The sequence below is a fragment of the Macaca nemestrina genome, chromosome 6 (genome assembly GCF_043159975.1).
Source record: "Macaca nemestrina isolate mMacNem1 chromosome 6, mMacNem.hap1, whole genome shotgun sequence".
NCBI classification, from domain to species: Eukaryota; Metazoa; Chordata; class Mammalia; order Primates; family Cercopithecidae; genus Macaca; species Macaca nemestrina.
Genome location: NC_092130.1, coordinates 28,296,864 through 28,319,872, shown reverse-complemented (window position 1 = coordinate 28,319,872; position 23,009 = coordinate 28,296,864). Strand labels below are relative to the sequence as shown.

The 23,009-nt window shown below is 38.4% G+C and overlaps 1 protein-coding gene across 2 annotated transcripts in view; it reads left to right on the top strand.

Annotated features, from left to right (window-relative positions):
• Nucleotides 1–23,009, top strand: part of LOC105466835 (platelet-derived growth factor receptor-like protein) — a 359,309-nt gene that overhangs the window by 43,783 nt on the left and 292,517 nt on the right. For both annotated transcript variants that reach the window (XR_011624564.1, XR_011624565.1), the window contains exon 2: nt 22,271–22,395. The gene's annotated coding sequence lies outside the window, so the exon portion shown is untranslated. The remainder of the gene's footprint in view (nt 1–22,270; nt 22,396–23,009) is intronic.

Here is a 23,009-nt window from a genome sequence, read left to right as displayed (position 1 = left end):
CAGATAAGCAAGCTGAGCCTTAGAGTGGGTAGGTAACTTGCTTTAGGTCACACAGCTAGAGCCACAATTTAAACTCAGGTATGTATGATTTAAGCTCAGATTTCTAATTACTGTATATTGTCAGCAAATTATCTGATGACAAACAGCCCCATGAGATACACCTGTTGGATCTTATCATGCCTGCTGGTCAGATGAAGCTGTGAGAAGTGAACTGTCTTGCTTAAGATTCCACAAGTCTGGATACTTCCTTCTCTAGTCCCTGGTCATTCATTTATAGTTCATCCGATGGCCCCAAAGAAAGACCACCTTGGCATCCATATTGAGAGATGAGGCTAAGCATGGAAGTCTTTATAGCAGAGAAAACAGACTGACATTCTCACTCAGGGACAAATATAAGATCCTTTTCTGAAAGCAGACTTTAGTGAAGGGAGAGGAGGACAATATGAAGACATCAGGTCCCTAGGTGGGAGGAAAAGGCATGATGGATTGCGGAGAGTCTGTGCAGAGGCAAGACGCTGAAGTTGTTGACGTCAAATCTCCAGCTGCACAATTTTAACTGGAAACTGGCTTGGTTTAATGCACACCTTTTCTGCATTGAATCAATTTTCTCTCTGTAAATTTGGGCTTCCTGCAGCGCAGATACATTTCCATCCCAGCCTCATTGCCAAGCGTCCAGTTCCCATCCAGAAAAGTGGGGGAGGGGCTGGTTTTAATCACATCTCGCTGAGGGCTGTAGAGCAGCCCCATTCCAATGCCCAGACAGAACCGCCCGTCCTCGGGAGGAGATGCATGGGTGGGGTGGCTGCGGAAACGCAGCAGATGGAGGTTGCTGGCCTCCAGTTGGGGCCTGAGCGGAGAGCTGAGCCCCCTCCATCCCATCTGCCACTCCCACCGCCTTCTCCGGCATTGCCTGGCAGTCCTGTAGCCCTTTGTCCAGGCAGAAGAGTGCTGTGCAGTGATGCTCCTAGCAATGGGAGTGAGCGCGTGGATTGGGAGGGGGGAAGCGAGGGAGGATAGACGCAATGCAGAGGCGGCTAAGGCAATCCTTTGGGCTCTCAGGCTGAGGCCGGAAGAACGCAGAATGGAGTGGGTGGGTGGCCTTTTAGGAGCTGGACAACTGGTCAGCAATGGTGCTCTTTCAACCCATGTTTTTTAAAAGGGTAGGAGACAGATGGGGGGTGGACAGAGCTGTTATTCCCATAGATCTAGGATGATTCAGAATGAGGCAGAGGTCAGGGAGCAGGCAAGAGCTGGGGATGTCAGGAATGGGTGGGCTCCATGACTTGAGTTATTGGAGCATTTTCCAATCACCATAGAGACCCTGAGGTATTTTGGACTGGACGGTTGAGGGAGAGTGATATAGATCCTTTATGTTAGGTGGCTGAAAATAAGATAAATGCCTAAGAACTAAATTTGGAGTTAAGAAAATGGGGTTTGCCACTAGCTGCTCAGCCTCCTTTGTAGGGTTGAGGCAAGGATCACACAAATTGCATCACAAATAGAGATTTTCCATATCACGAACACGGCAAAACCCATACCTTGCTCTTTGTGGCGATCTGTGGAGTGACTAATAGTGAGGGCTGGGGTCAGAGAAATCTCTCTCCAACTTGGAATTCATCTGTGTCTCTCATGAGGTGTGGCGTGACAAGTCTTCTACAGGTAATAAAATGCAGAACCAGTGTGAGCTGTTGAAGGTCTCGCATTGTGATGGGCGGTGACCAGAATCTGGACCTATAGTTCTTGGTGATAGGTTTGTACCCTCGGGACAATATTGCCTGAACTGTTGAACAACAGTGGGCTTTTCTACACTGAGGCAAGATCAGCCTTTACCCCTGCATGCCTGAATATCATTTACATTTGGAGTCTAAGCAAGTGAATGATTCCCAATGACACTTGATGGTCATCCGTAGTTGGCAAACATGATTGACCACAAAATGGGCGGTAGACCCAGGGAAGAGCGGAGACTTAGGGAACTACTGGCCCAACTCCTTCTGTTTATTGTAATATTGGCTTCTGTTTATTCATCACTTACTATGTGTCTGTGTTGTACTATTTGAGTTTTTTATGTGGGTCATCTCGTGTAATTCTGCGAGGTCAGGGCTTTTATATTATTATTTACAGATGATGGTACTGAGTCATAAAGAGGTTAGGTAAGACCCAGAGTCATACAGCTAGAAGTAAAACAGCCAGAATTTGAGCTGAGATAGGGAGAGATACTGGCTAAGGTTATTCAGCAAGTGGCAGAGCTGGGCCTAGAAGCACAATATTTTAGAGCTGGAAAAAAGAAATGCAGGGTTCCTTAGAATTAATCTCCTTGTATAGATGAAGATGCTGAGGTACACAGAGGTTAAGGCTGCTCCAGGATTCCCCAGTGAGTCTCTGGCAGAACTGGAATGCAATTCAAGTCTACTAATTATCTGCCAATCCCCTTTCTGTTACTTAGGCTTCCTAAGTCCACATAAGTCCAGATTCAGTGACTTCATTATTCATTCACCTCTTTAAGAAACTAGAGGGAGAAAAAGAACTGACAAATTATTTCTCTAAGGACCCATATGAGATAACACTAGAAGTTGGCTTTTAAAAGCAGATAGTTTTTTGGCTAATACTACTAGTTATTATGTGGCCAGAAGCCTACAACCAACTCTATCAATGTGGGATTGCATCAAAGATGCATTGTATAGACCTAGAAACATGCCTAGCCAAAACAAAACAACAGCAGCAGATGCATGCACGAGAAAAACAACAATTTAAGTAGTAAAGGCTATTATGTTTACCATTCCATCCTATGATGGAATGCTCCATGGTAAACTGGGATGGAAAGATATGGAAGACATGAATGCAGTTGGTCTTGATTTCCGTAGTTTCTCTTAGAGTGAACATTTCTCCTCACTGAGCAATATGCCAGTGTTTAAAGATTTGAATTTTAGCCAGGCAAGTGGCATGCATCTATAGTTCCAGCTACTTCGGAGGCTGAGGCAGGAGGATAGCTTGAGCCCAGGAATTTGAGGTTATGCTCTAATTGCATCTTTGAATAGCCACTGCACTCCAGCCTGGGCAACATAGCAAGACCCCCACCTCTTAAAGAAAACATAAAATTTTTATATATAGCATGTTTGATGTCTGTACATATTGCTATCCAGTGTTGGCATAAAAGATTATGTTTACTATTTTCTACTAATGAGGGATTAATGGGGTTTTCAAATTATTTTCAGTAATTTGAATCAGGCATTCTTTTCACTCTTTGCTCTGACTTTGGGAATTAATTCCATCTTTGAGCAGCCCTGAAAGGTTTTCTCTGCCACACAAATATCTCCTGAGCCAGATTGCTGTAGTAGCTGATATTCCACCATCATGTACTTGTTTAAGGCAATTAAGACTCATGTGAAGACAAACCTTAGTAAGTCAATAACATGTTAGCATGGACTGCTTTTCAAAAAAGAGTAAATGACGAGTTGATGGGTGCTGACGAGTTGATGGGTTCAGGTGCTGATGAGTTGTTGGGTTCAGCACACCAACATGGCACAAGTATACATATGTAACAAACCTGCACGCTGTGCACATGTACCCTAGAATTTAAAGTATAATAAAAAAAAAAAAGAGCTTGAAGCTTAAAAAGATGGGATATAGTACAAGCACATATTGATTATGGGATATAAATGAGGAAAGGGAAGAGGAATATGGAAGACCAGATTAATGACAGCAAGCTAAAAGAGGAGATGAGAAGATACAAGACCAAGATCTACATCTCATAGTTTCCTTCAGTACATTCCTACTTATATTTGTTTTTCCTTCTGTCCCTGAATGAGCACCTGTCATTTGAGTCCAACTTCTTTCTGCTTTGAGAACTGAATTACTCCCTGTTGCAAACAGTGATTCTTAATTTTATTATCTACTCCCTTATGTGTGTAATGAAAAGTGTAGAACCAGTTTTGGGAAGTGTGCACATGTCTTTGAAGCTTTACCTAGAAACTCAGAGGGTCCTCTGACCCCCAAGGGTAGAAGATCTTGATACAGTCTCTTGAAATGTATGACAGATGTGAAGTAAGGAGGGTTAGGTCCTTGCTCTGGTTTCTCCTCTATATATTTGGGGAAGTCTCTTCTGTAAGCATAAATTCTTTCATTAATAGAACCAAGGGGGATGACCCAAGATGATTCATTTCATTTCAAACCCTAATCTTCAGAGAAGCCCCAGGAGAAGGAATTGAGGCTAGGGGCAGATGAATAGCTCTGCCAGTGGGGCTTCTCACTTTCCATTTTTGAATCTGAGTGGCCTCTGAGCACAGGAATTCTGTTTGGTTAACACTGGAAGTCTGAAGGGCTCAGTGTTATCTGGCTGGTCATTTTAGCTCTTCAAGGAGTGGGAAGGAGTGGTCAGGCTTCCCTTTGGGGTTAAGAGACTCTCAGAACTCTTGAACATACTTGAATATTCATGTGCTTTCTCTTGCCCAGTGCATTGTTCTGTCCCCAGCTGTCCTTTCTTCTGAGTCTGAGCCCCCAGCTCCTTTAGGTCAGGCTTTATTACTGCTGCATGGGACAGCTTGGTTTTGTTTGACTCTTTGAGAAGAATAGTGCCTAGGTTGGAGACAGGAGGCGGGGAGAGACTGAGGAGGGGTACTCTAGCTCAGTTGTGGCCCTTTTGAGAGGTGAAAGGAAGATTTATGATGCCACTTGTCAACTGCAAGATGGATGGAGGTGCCCAGACTGTGAACTCCTTGTGAAATGAAGGTTATGGTAATAACTAGGGTCCCTGGAGATGTAGCTGTTAGTGGGGTGATCAACTCTCCTAACTTGGTTCCCAAGCCCCCTCCTCTGTCTGTCTCTCCCCTAATGGGTGTTCTTTGTTCCTCTGCTGAGTCTGTCACTCTGTTTCAGGGATAGCCAACTACTGATTGATTATCTGTGCTTATGAAGGGGAGTGTCATCATGCTGAGAAGAAATTTTTTATGTTAGTGTCTTGGACAAATGAAACAATGGAAAATGCAAAATCAGTTTAATTTTGGCTTCAGAATTTTCATGCTTTGCCTGAACTATTGGGAACAGTCTATATTCATGTGCATGATCACCCTTTATTTTGCCTGCCCTTTATCTCCCCTCATTTAGTGCTACCCAGCCTGCAGCTAGAGGACAGAGAGAAACCTGGAAATGCTCATAAAGAACAGAAAACCAAACACTGCATGTTCTCACTCATATGTGGGAATTGAACAATGAGATCACTTGGACACAGGAAGGGGAACATCATACACCAGGGCCTATTGTGGGGAGGGGCATGGGGGGAGGGATAGCATTAGGAGATATACCTAACGTAAATGATGAGTTAATGGGTGCAGCACACCAACATGGCACATGTATACATATGTAACAAACCTCCACGTTGTGCACATGTACCCTAGAACTTAAAGTATTAAAAAAAAAAAAAAAAAAAAAGAATGTCCCAAAGACAGCTAGATGAGATACACCTCCTGGGAAAAAGTCTGAGCACAAGAACTCTATCACCAAATACTTTAGGGAAATTCTATGTACACATCAGGGCTGTACAGAGTTAAAATGCACACTGCATGTGAAAGAGTTTGGAAAGTCCTGTTGTTAAAGAATACCATTTGGTTTAAAGTTTCCCATGCTTTCTTGACCTCAAAATGCTTTCTTTGTCACATCACATTTACTAACCCTCTGCAGATCTAGTGTTGTTCAAAACTTACTTTGGGAAGCTTTGGTATTTATAAGGGATATTGGCAATGCTTGATGTCAAAGACAACACAGTCTTCCAAGGGAGCGGGGTTAGACGTTTTTCAGGCCAGCATTGGCGCAGACTTGATGTGTGACTTTTGCAAAGTTTCCATATCTTGTTTTTTAAATAATCCTGGCATGTATAGAGTTTATCCCCATTTAGAATGGGCCTTACTGAAGTGTGGTTATAAATTGATGTATTGTGGTAACACTTTTGTGTAAAATCTCTTCACTGAGGTATAATTCACATAAAAAACTCCCCGCACATATATATAGAGTGTATAATGTGATACGTTCTGGCATATGTATACATCTATAAAACTGTTACTACTGCAAAGCTGATGAACATATCTATTACCCCAAAAGTCTCTTCATGTCCCTTTTTAATCTCTTCTTTCTACTCCACCCATTCTCAGGACCGCTTCACCTTTTCCTCATCCCCAGGCACTCACTCACCTGCTTTCTGTCACTATGGATTAGTTTGTATTTTCTAGAATTCTGTATAAATGAAATTATAAAGTACAGTATGTACTTTAAAAAATTTTCATTTTTGATTATTATGGAGACATAGTTGTACATATTTATGGGGTACAAGTACATTGCTACAAGCATACAATGTGTAATGATCAAATCATGGTAGCTGGAGTATCCATTACCTTAAGTTTTGATCATTTCTTTATATTAAGAGCATTTCAATTCTAATCTTTTAGTTGTTTTGAAATATACAATAAATTATTAACTATAGTCACCCTATTGTGCTATGAAACAATAGATCTTATTTCTTCTATCTGTCTTTTTGTACCCATTAGCCAACTCCTCTTTATCCTCCTGTCCCACTACCCTTCCCAGTTTCTGGTAACCATTATTCTACTGTCTATCTCCATGAGTTCTTTTTTTTTTTTTTTTTGCAGCTCTCACATATAAGTGAGAACATGTGATATTTGTCTTTCTGTGCCTGGCTTATTTCATTTAACATGATGTTCTGTTCCATCCATATTGTAAATGACAGGATTTCATTCTATTTTATGGCTGAATAATGTTCTATTGTGTCTATGTACCACATTTTTAAAAATCTACTCATCCATTAATGGGTACTTAGGTTAATTCCATATCTTGACTGCAATGAACATGGGAGTGTAGATATATCTCCTATATATTGATTTTCTTTTTTTCTTTGGGTATATATCCAGTGGTGGTAGTTTTATTTTTATTTTTAGCTTTTTGAGGAACCTCTGTATTCTTCTTCTACAGACAGGGGCTCTACTAATTTACATTCCTGAAAATGGTTGTACTTTTTTTTATTTGGACTGGTTTCTTTTAACATGATTGTTTGGAGCTTCATTTATGTTCGTATATGTATCAATAATTCATTTATTCTCATTACTGAGTAGTATCTCATTGCATGGAATTTGTTTATCCAGTCACTTCTTAAACATTTAGGTTGTTTCTACTTTTTAGCTATTATAAAACTGGCCTGAATATTTGTGTATTACCATCTTTGTATGGATATATGCTTTTGTTCTTGGGACTCATCTCACTTCGCTCATGATGTATTATTCTTTTTATATGTTATTGGACTAAATATGCTAAAAGTTGGTTAAGAATTTTTGTATCCATGTTCACAAGGGATATTGGTAGTTTTTCTTCATGTTATGTCTTCATCTGGTTTGAGTATTACGGTAATGCTTGCCTCACAAAATGAGATGAGAAGTATTCTCTTCTATTTAGTTTCCTAAAGAGTTTGTGTATAATTGGTATTGTTTCTTAAGTGTTTGGTAGAATTTATCGTTGAAGCCATCTTGGGCCTGGAGCTTTCATTTGGGAACATTTTGAATTGTAAGTCCAATTTGTTTAATAGCTACATGGCAATTCAGCTTATCTATTTCTACATGAACAAACAAAGTAGCTGTGTCTCTCAAGGAATTTATCCTTTTCATCTGAATGACCTTTGTTTTTGGTATAAAGCTTTTATAATATTCCGCTATTTTCCTTTTAATACCTGTAGAATGACTCAGTAATGATGTCACTTCTTTTGCTCCTGATTTTGGTAATTTGTGTCTTCTGTCCTTTTTCTTTGATCACTCTGGCTGAAGGTATATCAATTTTATTGATCTTTTAAAAGAGCTAACTTTTAATTTTATTGGTTTTCTCTATTGTTTTCTATTTCTTTGATTTCTACTCTGGTCTTTTTTTTCTAGTTTCTTATAGTAGAAACTGAGATAATTGATTTTCTCTTTTTCTACTATAGATATTTTGTGCTATATATTTTCCTCTAAATATCATGTTAGTGATACCCTATAGATTTTGATATGTTGTGGTTTCAATCTCATTCAGTTAAAGTATTCATAGTAACTTCCTATGTGATAGCTAATTTCCTTTTTAATTTTTTCGTTAACCCATGAATTTTTTAAGATACAATATTAATTACTTTTTAGATATTTATTTTCCGGTTATCTTTGTTATTTATTTCTGATTTAATTCCATTGTTTTCAGAAAACATACCTTATATGACTTGAATCTTTTAAAATCTCTTTTGATTTGCTTTATGGCCCACTGTATGCTCTATCTTGAAACATATTCTCTGTGTACTGAAGAGAACATGTTATTCTGGTTTTGGGTATCAGTGTCAATTAGATCAAATCGTTTAATAGCTTCGTTCATCTATATTCTTACTAAATTTAAGTCTGCTTTTTGCTTTGCTTGTTCTACAAATTGTTGTTTAATTTTAATAAGGGTATGAAACTCTGTGGATTAATCTATTTCTCTTTGCAGTTCTATACATTTCTGCTTTATGTATTTTGAAGATGTATTACTAAACATGTAAATGTTTTGGATTGTTATTTTCTCTTAATGAATCTATCCCTTTATTATTTTGAAGTGGCCTTATTTATCCCCAGTAATATTCTTTGCTTTAGAATATATTTTGTCTGATGTTAATATAATGATCCTAGGTTTCTTTTGATTAATGTTAGCATGGTATGTCCTAATCCATCCTTTTTTTTTTTAAATTTATTTTTTATTATTATTATACTTTAAGTTCTAGGGTACATGTGCATAACGTGCAGTTTTGTTACATATGTATACTTGTGCCATGTTGCTGTGCTGCACCTATCAACTCATCAGCACCCATCAACTCGTCATTTACATCAGGTATAACTCCCAATGCAATCCCTTCCCCCTCCCCCCTCCCCATGATAGGCCCCGGTGTGTGATGTTCCCCTTCCCGAGTCCAAGTGATCTCATTGTTCAGTTCCCACCTATGAGTGAGAACATGCTGTGTTTGGTTTTCTGTTCTTGTGATAGTTTGCTAAGAATGATGGTTTCCAGCTGCATCCATGTCCCTACAAAGGACACAAACTCATCCTTTTTTATGGCTGCATAGTATTCCATGGTGTATATGTGTTACATTTCACCCATTTATGTCTTTATGTTTAAAAAAGTTCCTCTTTTTTTGGCAATCATGTGTTTAAAAATTTTATTTTATTTAATCACTTTATTGAGATATAATTCACATGTCGTATATTTACCAATTGAAATTTTATTATTCAGTGTTTTTTTTACTATATTCACACAGTTGTGCAACTGACACTACAATCAATTTTAGGACAATTTCATCGCCCCCCCAAAAAACCTCATCATATATAGTAGCAGTCACTTTCATTTCACCCTAATGTCTAGCCCTGTCCCAGACAGTCACTAATATACTTTCTGTCTCTTATAGTTTGTCTGTTCTGGTCATCTCTTATAAATAGAATTATATGTAGGTTTTTTGTGTGTCTGACTTCCTTTTGCTTTAGCATAATATTTTGAAGATTCTTCCATGTTGTAGGATGTATCAGTACTCCATTCATTTTCATGGTTGAATAATATGCCATTGTATAGATATTTTGTTTATTCATTGATTTGATTTACATTTTACTTTTTGGCTATTATGAGTAATAGTCTTATGAATATTTGTATACATGTTTTTGTGTGGACATGTTTTTAATTCTGTTGGGTATATACCTAGGAGTAGAGTTCCTGCATCATATGATAACTATGTTTAACATAGAGGAAGAACCAAACTGTTTTCCAAAGTTGCTGCACCATTTTATATTCCCACCAGCAATTTTATAAGGATTATAATTTGTCGACACTTGTTATTGTCTACCTTTTCTTTGTGTAGCCCTTCTAGTGTGTGTAAAAATGAGTTCATTTTTGCATTTCCTTTTTAACAGAGAAGGTAGGCCCTCAGAGCTATCAGCAGGGAGACTACAGGGTCTAAGTAGAATTTTGACTTTTATTTTCTTTAAAAAAGAAATCATATTCCTGTTACTTCTCCTTCATTTTAAAGTGAGGGCATTATATTAACTTTTTAAAAACAGCTTTTGTTTTGAGATACAATTTACATCCTACACAATTGATTTATTGGAAGTGTATAGTCAATGGTTTTTAGTATATTCACAGAGTTGTGTATCAGAGTTGTGCATCCCTCATAGCAACTCTCGAGTATTTTTCTTACCTCAAGAGGAAACCCTATAACCCTTAACCATTATCCTTCAAATCCCCCTTCCCCACATCCCTAGGTAATTGCTGATCTACTTTCTCTCTCTATAGATTTGCCTGTTCTGGAGGTTTTATGTAACTCTACAAAATGCTTATTGTTTTTCCTATGGGAATGTAAAGTTTTCTTTTTAAAATAAATTTATTAAAGCCAAAATTTAGTAAGCTGAAACAATATTAGGTAAAAATAATAAAGGTGATGTGTATAGAAAAGGTCGAAATTGCTGCAGTGGTTAGTGGTGGGCTACAAGTAGAGGAGATACCCTTGTGGTCGAATGCAAACTGCAAGCATTTGGGAAATGGTGTCTGATAGATTTCCTTCTAGACTGATCTAGAAAACCACTTCATCTTTGGACTAAAACAGAGGCAGCCTTGAGTGTCTACTAGGCCCACAGATTTCCATTATCTTTATTTCATTTTTTTTTCACTTTTATGGGATACACGTGCAGGTTTGTTATATAGATAAACTGCGTGTCACAGGGTTTTGGTGTACAGATAATTTCATCACCTGGGTGATAAGCATAGTACCCAATATCTATTTTTAAAGAGTTTCTTATAGGCAGCATATAGTCAGGTCTTGCTTTTGTGTGTGTGTGTGTGTGTGTGTGTGTGTGTGTGTGTGTGTGTGACGGAGTCTCACTGTGTTGCCACGCCAGAGTGCAGTGGCACATTCTCAGCTCACTGCAACCTCCACCTCCTGGGTTCAAGCGATTCTCCTGCCTCAGCCTCCCGAGTAGCTGGGACTACAGGCACCCGCCACCACGCCCAGCTAATTTTTGTATTTTTAATAGAGATGGTGTTTCACCACGTTGGCCAGGATGGTCTCGATCTCTTGACCTTGTGATTTGTCCGCCTTGGCCTCCCAAAGTGCTGGGATTACAGGCGTGAGCCTGTGCCTGGCCAGGTCTTGCTTTTTTATCCAATCTTGCAATCTCTGCTGTTTAATTGGGTATTATGACTATTGCCACTTAATAGGATTAATATGTTTAGATTTAAATCTACTTTCTTACTATTTGATTTTTGTTCCTTTTTTCTTTACTTCCTTTATTCAAACAGAATATTTGATTTTTTATTTATCCTGTTATTTGTTTTCCTTTCCCTCTTGGTCTTGTCTTCTTTTGGGTGAATTATTTGTTATATTTTCATTGGTTTATAAGCCGTAACTCTCTCTCTCTCTTTCTCTTTTTAACTTGCTTTAAGCCTTATACTATATGTCTTTAACTTATCACAGTCTACCTTAAAGTAAAATTAGGTTACTTCACCTATGGCAAAAGAAACTTACAATAGTATACTTGCATTTCTCCTTTCCCAGCCTGTGTGCTAATGTCATATATTTTGCTTTCCCATCTATTAAAAAGCTCAAAGGCCTGGTCTGTAAATATGATAAAGCTCAAAGGCCTGGTCTGCTGCATAGCGTGTAACCCACACAAATCATCTTTGAGTCCCTCCGCTGTATTCAGCAGGTGCTTTGCACACGGTATTATTTCTTTAGTGAAGGATCAGAAAGACTTATTTGCATAGTCCAGTGCTATATAAGAATAGAGATTTCAGAACCACTCACAGCAGAATAACTGTGTATTGTACTCACCCTCTACCTCTACTCTGAGTGAAGACATTTATTACCTGTTAGAGTTGGAGACATTTTAGAAAAGAAATTACAAACTTAGCAGTCTTTAGGCCACATATTCATCGGCATTTTAAGACATTTTTGGTTCGTGCAGGATTTTAAAATATTTGTAGCAGTTGCTAACATTTCTAAATTGGGAGATTCCATACAAAAATAGAGATTTCTAGCTTCTCTTGTGAGAACAAAACAAACAGAACTGAAAACACTTTTCTGGAAGTAAGGACCAGCTGCCCCTTTTGAATAGGGTAGGCAGGGATTCTTTAGTTTGCCTCAGTCTCCAGTTTGGTCTGGCCAACACTGAGGGTGAGTGGCAGTGACATTTATCAATTGCATATGCTGCTGTTATTATTTTTGTAGTAGAGTTAAAAATAAAATCATATGTACATTTCTTTATCGAAGTGGGAAAATAAAAGATGAACTGAAAGGGCTTTATTTTTCATTAAAAGTGAGAGAACATGTGTTTGTAGAAATGAATACTGAATACTTGTGTTAAAAATATAGTTTAAGATGCTATTGCAATAAGACCTAGACCATTTTATCCAAGTGTACTACCTGGGTATTCGAATTTAAGCCATGTACTGTAGAGATTATCTATAGTCCTATTTTTATATTCTACAAAGGGAGAAATTGTAGTTAAAGGTCTACAAAGAATTGAGATTAGGAATCAGATATGGACTCTTAAAAATGTAAGTCTATTTAATATTTGTAGAATATTATAGTTTAGTATTTGCAGTATAAACGTTTATTAGCAATAGTGGCACCTCTCCCTGTTGAAGGGAACTCAGAGAGGTGTAAGAGTTGGTAATGAATACAGGAATAGAAACTACTTTTTCACCGAGGACTAATACCAGTGTTCCTTGCTGGTTTATACCTCTACTCAGGCAGTGTCTCAGAGAGTTTAAGTTACTGTACTTCATTTGAAGTGCTGGACAATGTGCTCAGTGCCATGGAAGTTTAAATGGGGATGAACATTTTGCAGTGGAAGAGAATAAGACTTTAGGTCACAGTAGTACAACTCAAAGCAAATTTATACCCAGTAAAACTATCCTTTGGGTATATATACAATCTCATTACCTAAAGTATGCAAGAATGAAAAAAATCAAGATTTGTTAGCCCTCGCTGGAAAAAAAGGTCTAAACTATGAAGTGATGAATCCACATAAAGAAAATGGCTATAGAAGAGTTCTGGTTACTGGGCAGGTGGTGAGCATAAATATAGAATGAAGATTAACTGTGAACATGGTGATTACAAATTAGAACAGAAATGTTATATACTTGGTAATGTGAAAATCACAAAGCTAACAACCTGCATATGGAGGAGAGAGTAAAGTATGAGAGTGTGAATTCTGACATTTTAATCATAGAGACTCAAATGACATTATCCAAAATGAAAACATGATAGTAAAGAAAAAATGACCTAGCTTCTTATGATCTTCCATTCTTTCCATTTTAATAGAGATATTTTAAGAGATAACATTTCATGTAGTAAAAAACCTGTTTTCTGTAGTCTAATGGGTCTTTTTATTTGCCTAATATTTTTCTGTTAAATTCATGTACAATTACATTTATTACATTTAATTTAAAGGTATATCTATAATACTTTTAATTATGTTATATACATACATATGCACACATGCAAAGTCATAAACACAGAAATATCTGGAATTATGCTCATCTGAGATTAATGATAATATATTGGAATATGGATTTTGAGTGACTTTTTTTTCCTCAAATTTGTATTTACTATATACCTTAAAGTTTTCACCATTATTTTTTGGTAAAAATAATAAAATTATTTCTTTAAATCACAAAGAGAATCAGAGTATTTTTTTCTGTTATTATTTTTATCTTTATATGCAAATTTTTAAATACATTTTGAATCTTATCAAATATGTATATACTCTTATGTATTGTACCCTCATTTTCCCATGCATTCTTCAATTGTATTTATGTTGATATCACAAAATTTTTCAAGTTAATATTCCTTTTGTATTCCATAATTTAATTATTTCTTTATTTGGGAGCATTTATATTGCTTATGAAACTATGTTGTTATTATACATATAAATAAATATGTAACAAACATACGTACTTAAACCTCAAATTTTTTTAAAATTATGCTTTAAGTTCTGGGATACATGTACAGAACGTGCAGGTTTGTTACGTAGGCATACATGTACCATGGTGGTTTGCTGCACCCATCAACCCATCATCTGCATTAGATATTTCTGCTAATGCTATCCCTCCCCAAGCCCCCCACCCCCTGACAGGCCCCAATGTGTGATGTTTCCCTCCCTGTGTCCATGTGTTCTCATTGTTCAACTCCCACTTATGAGTGAGAGCATGCGGTATTTGATTTTCTGTTCCTGTGTTAGTTTGCTGAGAATGATGGTTTCCAGCTTCATCCATGTCCCTGCAAAGCACATGAACTCATCCTTCTTTATGTCTGCATAGTATTCCATGGTGTATATATGCCACATTTTCTTTATCCAGTCTATCATTGATGGACATTTGGGTTGGTTCCAAGTCTTTGCTATTGTGAACAGTGCTGAAATAAACATACTTGTGCACGTGTCCTTAGAGTAGAATGATTTATAATCCTTTGTGTTTATACCCAGTAATGGGATTGCTGGGTCAAATGGTATCTCTGGTTCTAGATCCTTGAGGAATTGCCACACTGTCTTCCACAATGGTTGGACTAATTTACAGTTCCAACGACAGTATAAAAGCTTTCCTGTTTCTCCACATCCTCTCCAGCATCCGTTGTTTCCTGACTTTTTGATGATGGCCATTCTAACTGGCGTGAGATGGTATCTCATTGTGGTTTTGATTTGCATTTCTCTAATGACCAGTGATGATGAGCTTTTTTCATGTTTGTTGGATGCATACATGTCTTCTTTTGAGAATTGTCTGTTCATATCCTTTGCCCACATTTTGATGGGGTTGTTTGTTTTTTTCTTGTAAATTTGTTTAAGTTCCTTGTAGATTCTGGATATTAGCTCTTTGTCAGATGGATAGATTGGAAAAATTTTCTCCCATTCCATAGGTTGCCTTTTCACTCTGATGATAGTTTCTTTTTGCTGTGCAGGAGCTCTTTAGTTTAATTAGAGCCAATTTGTCAATTGTGGCTTTTGTTGCCATTGCTTTTGGTGTTTTAGTCACGAAGTCTTTGCCCATGCCTATGTCCTGAATGGTATTGCCTATATTTTCTTCTAGAGTTTTTATGGTTTTAAGTCTTATGTTTAAGTCTTTAATCTATCTTTAGTTGATTTTTGTATAAACTGTAAGAAGGTATCTGGTTTCAGTTTTCTGCATATGGCTAGCCAGTTTTCCCAACACCATTTATTAAATAGAGAATCCTTTCCCTACTGTTTGTTTTTCTCAGGTTTCTCAAAGATCAGATGGTTGTAGATGTGTGGCATTATTTCTGAGGCCTCTGTTCTGTTCCATTGGTCTATATATCTGTTTTGGTACCAGTACCATGTTGTTTTGGTTACTGTAGCCTTGTAGTATAGTTTGAAGTCAGGCAGCATGATGCCTCCAGCTTTGTTCTTTTTGCTTAGTATTGTCTTGGCTATGTGGGCTCTTTGGGTTCCATGTGAAATTTAAAGTAGTTTTTTCTAGTTCTGTGAAGAAAGTCAATGGTGGCTCGATGGAGATAGCATTGAGTCAATAAATTACTTTGGGTAATATGGCCATTTTCATGATATTGATTCTTCCTATCCATGAGCATGGAATGTTTTTTCCATTTGTTTGTGTCCCCTCTTATTTCCTTGAGCAGTGGTTTGTAGTTCTCCTTGAAGAGGTCCTTCACATCTCTTGTAAGTTGTATTCCGAGGTATTTTATTTTCTTAGTAGCAATTGTGAATGGGTATTCACTCATGATTTGGCTCTCTGTTTGTCTATTATTGGTGTATAGGAAGGCTTGTGATTTTTGCACATTGATTTTGTATCCTGAGACTTTGCTGAAGTTATCAGCTTAAGGAGATTTTGGGCTGAGATGATGGGGTTTTCTAAATATACAATCATGTCATGTGCAAGCAGACAATTTGACTTCCTCTCTTCCTATTTGAATACCCTTTCTTTCTCTTGCCTGATTGCCCTAGCCAGAACTTCCAATGCTATGTTGAATAGGAGTGGTGAGAGAGGGCATTCTTGTCTTTTGCCAGTTTTCAAAGGGAGTGCTTCCAGCTTTTGCCCATTCAGTATGACATTGGCTGTGGGTTTGTCGAAAACAGCTCTTATTATTTTGAGATACATTCCATCAGTTTCTCGTTTATTCAGACTTTTTAGCATGAAGCAGTGCTGAACTTTATTGAAGGCCTTTTCTGCATCTATTGAGATAATCATGTGGTTTTTGTCATTGGTTCTGTTTATGTGATGGATTATGTTTATTGATTTGTGTATTTTGAACCAGAATTGCATCCCAGGGATGAAGTTGACTTAATTGTGGTGGATAAGCTTTTTGATGTGCTGCTAGATTTGGTTTGCCAGCATTTTATTGAGATTCATTGCATTGATGTCCATCAGGGATACTGGCCTGAAATTTTCCTTTTTTATTGTGTCTCTGCCAGGTTTTGGTATCAGGATGATGCTTGCCTCATAAAATGAGTTTGGGAGGAGTCCCTCTTCTTTTTTTTTTTGTTTAGAATAGTTTCAGAAGGAATGGTACCAGCTCCTCTTTGTACCTATGATAGAGCAGAGCTGTGAATCCATCTGGTCCTGGGCTTTTTTTGGTTGGTAAGCTATTGCAATAGACTTCCAACCAAGGTACTGGTAGGCAAGGTAGGTACTGTCCCAATTTCAGAACTCGCTATTGGTCTATTCAGGGATTCCACTCCTTCCTGGTTTAGACTTGGGAGGGTGTATACGTCCAGGAATTTATCCATTTCTTCTAGATTTTCTCGTTTATTTGCATAGAGGTGTTTATAGTATTCTCTGATGTTAGTTTGTATTTCTATGGGATCAGTGGTGATATCCCCTTTATCATTTTTTATTGCTTCTTTTTGATTCTTCTCTCCTTTCTTGTTTATTATTCTGGCTAGTGGCCTATCTATTTTGTAATCTTAAAAACAACTCCTGGTTTCATTGATTTTTTGAAGGACTTTTCATGTCTCTATCTTCTTCAGTTCTGCTCTGATCTTAGTTATTTCTTGTCTTCGGCTAGCTTTTGAATTTGTTTGCTCTTGCTTCTCTAGTTCTTTTAATTGTGCTGTTTGGATGTCAATTTTAGATCTTTTCTGCTTTCTCCTGTTGGCTTTTAGTGTTATAAATTTCCCTGTACACACTGCTTTAAATGTGTCCTAGAGATTCTGGTACATTGTGTCTTCATTCTCATTGGTTTCAAAGAACATCTTTATTTCTGCCTTCATTATTTACCCAGTAGTCATTCAGGAGCAGGTTGTTCAGTTTCCATGTAGTTGTGCAGTTTTGAGTTAGTTTCTTAATTCTGAATTCTAATTTGATTTCACTGTGGTCTGAGAGACTGTTTCTTATGAATTTCTGTTCTCTCACATTTGCTGAGGAGTGTTTTACTTGCAATTATGTGGTCAATTTTTGAATAAGTGCGATGTGGTGCTGAGAAGAATGTATATTGTGTTGATCTGGGGTGGAGAGTTCTGTAGATGTCTATTAGATCTGCTTGGTTCAGAGCTGAGTTCAAGTCCTGAAGATCCTTGTTGATTTTCTGTCTCATTGATCTTTCTAATATTGACGGTGGGGTGTTAAAGTCTCCCACAATTATTGTGTGGGAGTCTAAGTCTCTTTGTAGGTCTCTAAGAACTTGCTTTATGAATCTGGGTGCTCCTGTATTGGGTGCCTATATATATAGGGTAGTTAGCTCTTCTGGTTGCATTGATCCCTTTACCATTATGTAATGCCCTTCTTTGTCTTTTTTTTAAATCTTTGTTGGTTTAAAGTCTGTTTTATCAGAGACTAGCATAGCAACTCCTGCTTTTTATGTTTTTCATTTGCTTGGTAAATATTCCTCCATCCCTTTATTTTGAGTCTATGTATGTCCTTGCACAAGAGATGGGTCTCCTGAATACAGCACACTGATGGGTCCTGACTATCCAGTTTGCCAGTCTGTGTTGTTTAATTGGGGGCATTTGTCCCATTTACATTTAAGGTTAATATTGTTATTGTGAATTGGATCCTGTCGTTATGATGCTAAGTGGTTATTTTGCCCATTAGTTGATGCAGTTTCTTCATAGTGTCGATGGTCTTTACAATTTGGTATGTTTTTTCAGTGGCAGGTACTGGTTGTTCCTTTCCATGTTTAGTGCTTCCTTCAGGGGCTCTCGTAAGGTAGGCCTAGTGGTGACACAATCTCTCAGCATTTGCTTGTCTGTAAAGGAATTTATTTCTTCATTTATGAAGCTTAATTTGGCTGGATATGAAATTCTGAGTTGAAAGTTTTTTTCTTTAAAAATGTTGAATATTGGTCCCCACTCTTTTCTGGCTTGTAGGGTTTCTGCTGAGAGATCCACTGTTAATCTGATGGGCTTCCCTTTGTGGGCAACCTGACCTTTCTCTTTGGCTGCCCTTAACGTTTTTTTTTCTTCATTTCAGCTTTGGTGAATTTGATGATTATGTGTCTTGGGGTTGCTGTTCTCGAGTATCTCTGTGGTGTTCTCTGTATTTCCTGAACTTGAATGTTGGCCTGTATTGCTAGGTTGGAGAAGTTCTCCCGGATAATATCCTGAAGTGTGTTTTCCAACTTGGTTCTATTCTCTCTGTCACTTTCAGGTACACTCATCAATTGTAGGTTTGGTCTTTTCACATAGTCCCATATTTCTTGAGGGCTTTGTTCATTCCTTTCCATTCTATTTTCTCTTACCTTGTTTTCATGCTTTATTTCATTAAGTTGATCTTCAATCTCTGATATCCTTTTATCTGCTTGACTGATTCAGCTATTGATACTTGTGTATGTTTCATGATGTTCTCGTGCTGTGTTTTTCAGCTCCATCGGGTCATTTATGTTCTTCTCTAAACTGGTTATTCAATTTAGAAATTTCTCTAACCACCCCCCCCCTTTTTTGTTTTGAGATGGAGTCTTGCTCGGTTGCTCAGGCTGGAGTGCGATAGTGCGACCTCGACTCACTTCAACCTTTGCCTCCCGGGTTCAAATGATTCTCCTGCCTCAGCCTCCTGAGTAGCTGGGATTACTCATGTGTGCTACCACGCCTGGCTAATTTTTGTATTTTTAGTAGAGATGGGGTTTTCCTTTGTTGGTCAGGCTGGTCTCGAACTTCTGACCTCATGATCTGCCTGCCTAGCCTCCCAAAGTGCTGGGATTATAGGCATGAGCCACTGTGCTCGGCCTCTTCTAACCCTTTTTTCACAGTTTTTAGCTTCCTTTTATTGGGTTAGAACGTGCTTCTTTAGCTTGGAGGAGTTCGTTATTACCCACCTTCTGAAGCCTACTTCTGTCAATTCATCAAAGTCATTCTCTGTCCAGTTTTGTTTCCTTGCTGGTGAGGAGTTATGATCCTTTGGAGGAGAAGAGGTGTTCTGGATTTCGGAAATTTCAGCCTTTTTACACCGGTTTTTCCTCATCTTCATGGATTAATGTACCTTTGGTTTTTGATGTTGGTTACCTTCTCGTGGGGTTTCTATGTGGATGTCCTTTTTGTTGATGTTGATGCTCTTCCTTCCTGTTTGTTAGTTTTTTTTTTTCTAACAGTCAGGCCCCTCCTCTGTAGGTCTACTGGAGTTTGCTAGAGGTCCACTCCAGACCCTGTTTGCCTGGGTATCACCAGCAGAGGCTACAGAACAGCAAAGATTGCTGCTTGTTCCTTCCTCTGGAAGCTTCGTCCTAGAGGGGCACCTGCCAGATGCCAGCCAGAGCTCTCCTGTATGAGATGTCTGTCCACCCCTGCTGGGATATATCTCCCAATCAGGAGGCAAAGAGGTCAGGGACATCAGGGACCCACTTGAGGAGGCAGTCTGTCCCTTAGCAGAGCTTGAGCACTGTGCTCGAAGATCTGCTGCTCTTTTCAGAGCCAGCAGGCAGGAATGTTTAAGTCTGCTGAAGCTGCACCCACAGCCACCCCTTCCCCTAGGTGCTCTGTCCCTAGAAGGTGGGAGTTTTATCTATAAGCCCCTGATTGGGGCTGCTGCCTTTCTTTCAGAGATGCCCTGCCCATAGAGGAGGAATCTAGAGAGGCAGTCTGGCTACAGCAGCTTTGCCGAGTTGCGGTGGGCTCCACCAAGCTGGAACTACCTGGCGGCTTTGTTTACAGTGTGAGGGGAAAACCACCTACTCAAGCCTCAGTAATGGTGGATGCCCCCTCCCCCCACCAAGCTCAAGTGTGCCAGGTCAACTTCAGAATGCTATGCTTGCAGCAAGATTTTTCGGCTAGTGGATCTTAGCTTGTTAGGCTCCATGGGGTTGTAATCTGCTAAGTGAGATCACTTGGCTCCTTGGCTTCAGCCCTTTTTTCAGAAGAGTGAACAGTTTTGTCTTGCTGGCATTCCACGCACCACTGACTCCTGCAGTTAGCTTGGTGTCTGCACAAATGGCTGCCCAGTTTTGTGCTTGAAACCCAGGGCCCTGGTAGTATAGGCACCCGAGGGAATCCCCTGGTCTGTGGGTTGCAAAGACTATGGGAAAAGCGTAGTATTTGGGCCAAGCACAGTCCCTCATGGCTTCCCTTGGCTAGGGGAGGGAATTCCCTGACCCCTTGCACCTCCCAGGTGAGGTGACACCCCACCCTGCTTTGGCTTGCCCTCCGGGGGCGCACCCACTGTCTAACCAGTCCCATGAGATGAGCCAGGTACTTCAGTTAGAAATGCAGAAATCGCCAACCTTCTGTGTTGATCTTGCTGGGTGCTGCAGACCTGAGCTGTTCCTATTGGGCCATCTTGCCAGCCACCATGCCTCTACTTTTTAATACAAATTTCCAGAAGATAATTTATTGTGTCAAAGGCATGAAGATACTTAAAGTTTTTGAAATATATTACTAGATTGTCCATTATGGTAATATATAGGGAGGGCCTGGAAATAGAGACAACAGCTCTTTGTGCAGAAGCAAAATCAGGTGAGCAATATAATGGAGTAAAAAAGAATAGGACTTACTTGCGGATCAGTTCTATATACCTAATTATATGTTTTGAGAAATAAAATTTTGATAGCAGAATAGAGCCATGTATTCCTAAGGGACAGGTCAATGATATTTTGGCAGCCCCTAGGAACAAATCAAATAGTACATAACTTTTTAAATTTTAAAAAAATTGACATAATAATTGTACAAATTCATGGGGTACATAATGATGTAACTAGCATATTTATTATTGCAAAAAAGTATTATTTATTTGTGATGAGAATATTTAATATCCTCCTTCTAGCTATGTGAAATTATATATATTGTTAACTGTGTCAGCCTACAGTGGTAAAGAACACTAGATCTTACTCCTGTTATCTAGCTGTAATTGTGCATACTTTACCACATCTTCCCTTATCTCTCCCTTCTCCTTACCCTTCCTAGCCTCTAGTATCCTCTGTTATACTTTTAACTTCTATAATATCAACATTTTTCAGCTTCTACATATGAGTTTGAACATGTGGTGTTTAACTTTCTGTTCTTTGCTTATTTCATTTGATGTCATCCAGTCTGATCCATGTTTCTGTGAATGACAGGATTTCATTTTTTTCATGGTGGAATAGTATTCCACTATACATATCATGTTTCTTTACCCATTCATCTGTTATTGGACACTTAGGTTGATTCCATATCTTGGCTATTGTGAATAGTGCAGCAATAAACATGGGGGTATGGATGTCTCTTTGATATCATTTCCTTTCTTTTGGATAGATTCCCAGTAGTTGGATTGCTGGATCTTACAGTTCTATTGGTAGTTTTTTGAGGAACCTCTATACTGTTCTGCACTGTGGCAGAACTCTTCTACCATCAGAGTAGAAGAGTTCTTTTTAATCTGCATCCTTACCAGCTTTTTTTTTTTTTTTTTTTAGATAGAGTCTCACTCTATTGCCCAGGCTGGAGTGCAGTGGTGAGATCTCAGCTCACTGCAACCTCCACCTCCTGAGTTCAAACAATCTCCCACCTCAGCCTCCCAGGTAGCTGTGAATACAGGCATCTGCCACCATGCCCAGCTAATTTTTGTATTTTTAGTAGAGATGGGGTTTCACCGTATTGTTCAGGCTGGTCTCGAGCTTCTGACAGGTGATCTGCCCACCTTGGCCTCCCAAAGTGCTGGGATTACGGGCATGAGCCCCCGTGCCTGGCCATTTTTTTTCTCTCAGTAGTTTGAATATATCACCCATTCTTTACTGGCCTTTTAAGTTTCTGCTGAGAAATCTGCTGTTAGGAGATTTTCTTGTATGTGACTTAACGCTTTTCTATTGCTATTTTTACAGTTCTTCATTTTTGACTTTTGACAATTTCACCCTAATGTGCCTCAGAGAGAATCATTTTGGGTTGAATCTGTTTGGAGTTCTTTGAGCTTCCTGGATCTCGATGTCCATCTCTCTCCCAAGACTTGGTAAGTTTTCTGCTATTATTGTTTATTTGCTTTTAACCTGAATGAAGTTATTCAGTCAGTCAACAAGTGTGTATTAAATTCAATTGCCTCAGAACGTTGTGAACCTTGCTGTAATATCTTTTGACTTTGGATGGTATATTGGTCCTAATAGGCTCAGACTTTACATTCATGTGTTCATTGACTGGATTTAATTTTATATTAGTTTTTTTTTTTGTTTTTCCCCAAGAAGGACTTGCAAGATTTGTACTTCCTGAGCTCCTTCATGTTAAAAAAATTTACCTTTGTACTTGAAAGACAGTTTGGTAGGATATAATGTTATTTTGTCATATTTTGTTTCTCTTAGAACTTTGTACATATATCCCTTTATTATCTTTTGATAATGGAAATTGCTGAGGAGAATTATTAGGCCAGCTTTATTTTTGCCTTACATATATAAAAAAAGAAAATATATGTATTATACAATACATATTACACATTCTCTATATATGTATATACACATATACAGTAACACTCGGGTGTTGATACCTATACCTCAAGTTTTATTTTACTATGGTGTGCTTCTTCAGTATGCAGATTTGGTTCTTGCTTCATTTCTGGGATAATTTCTATTTTTT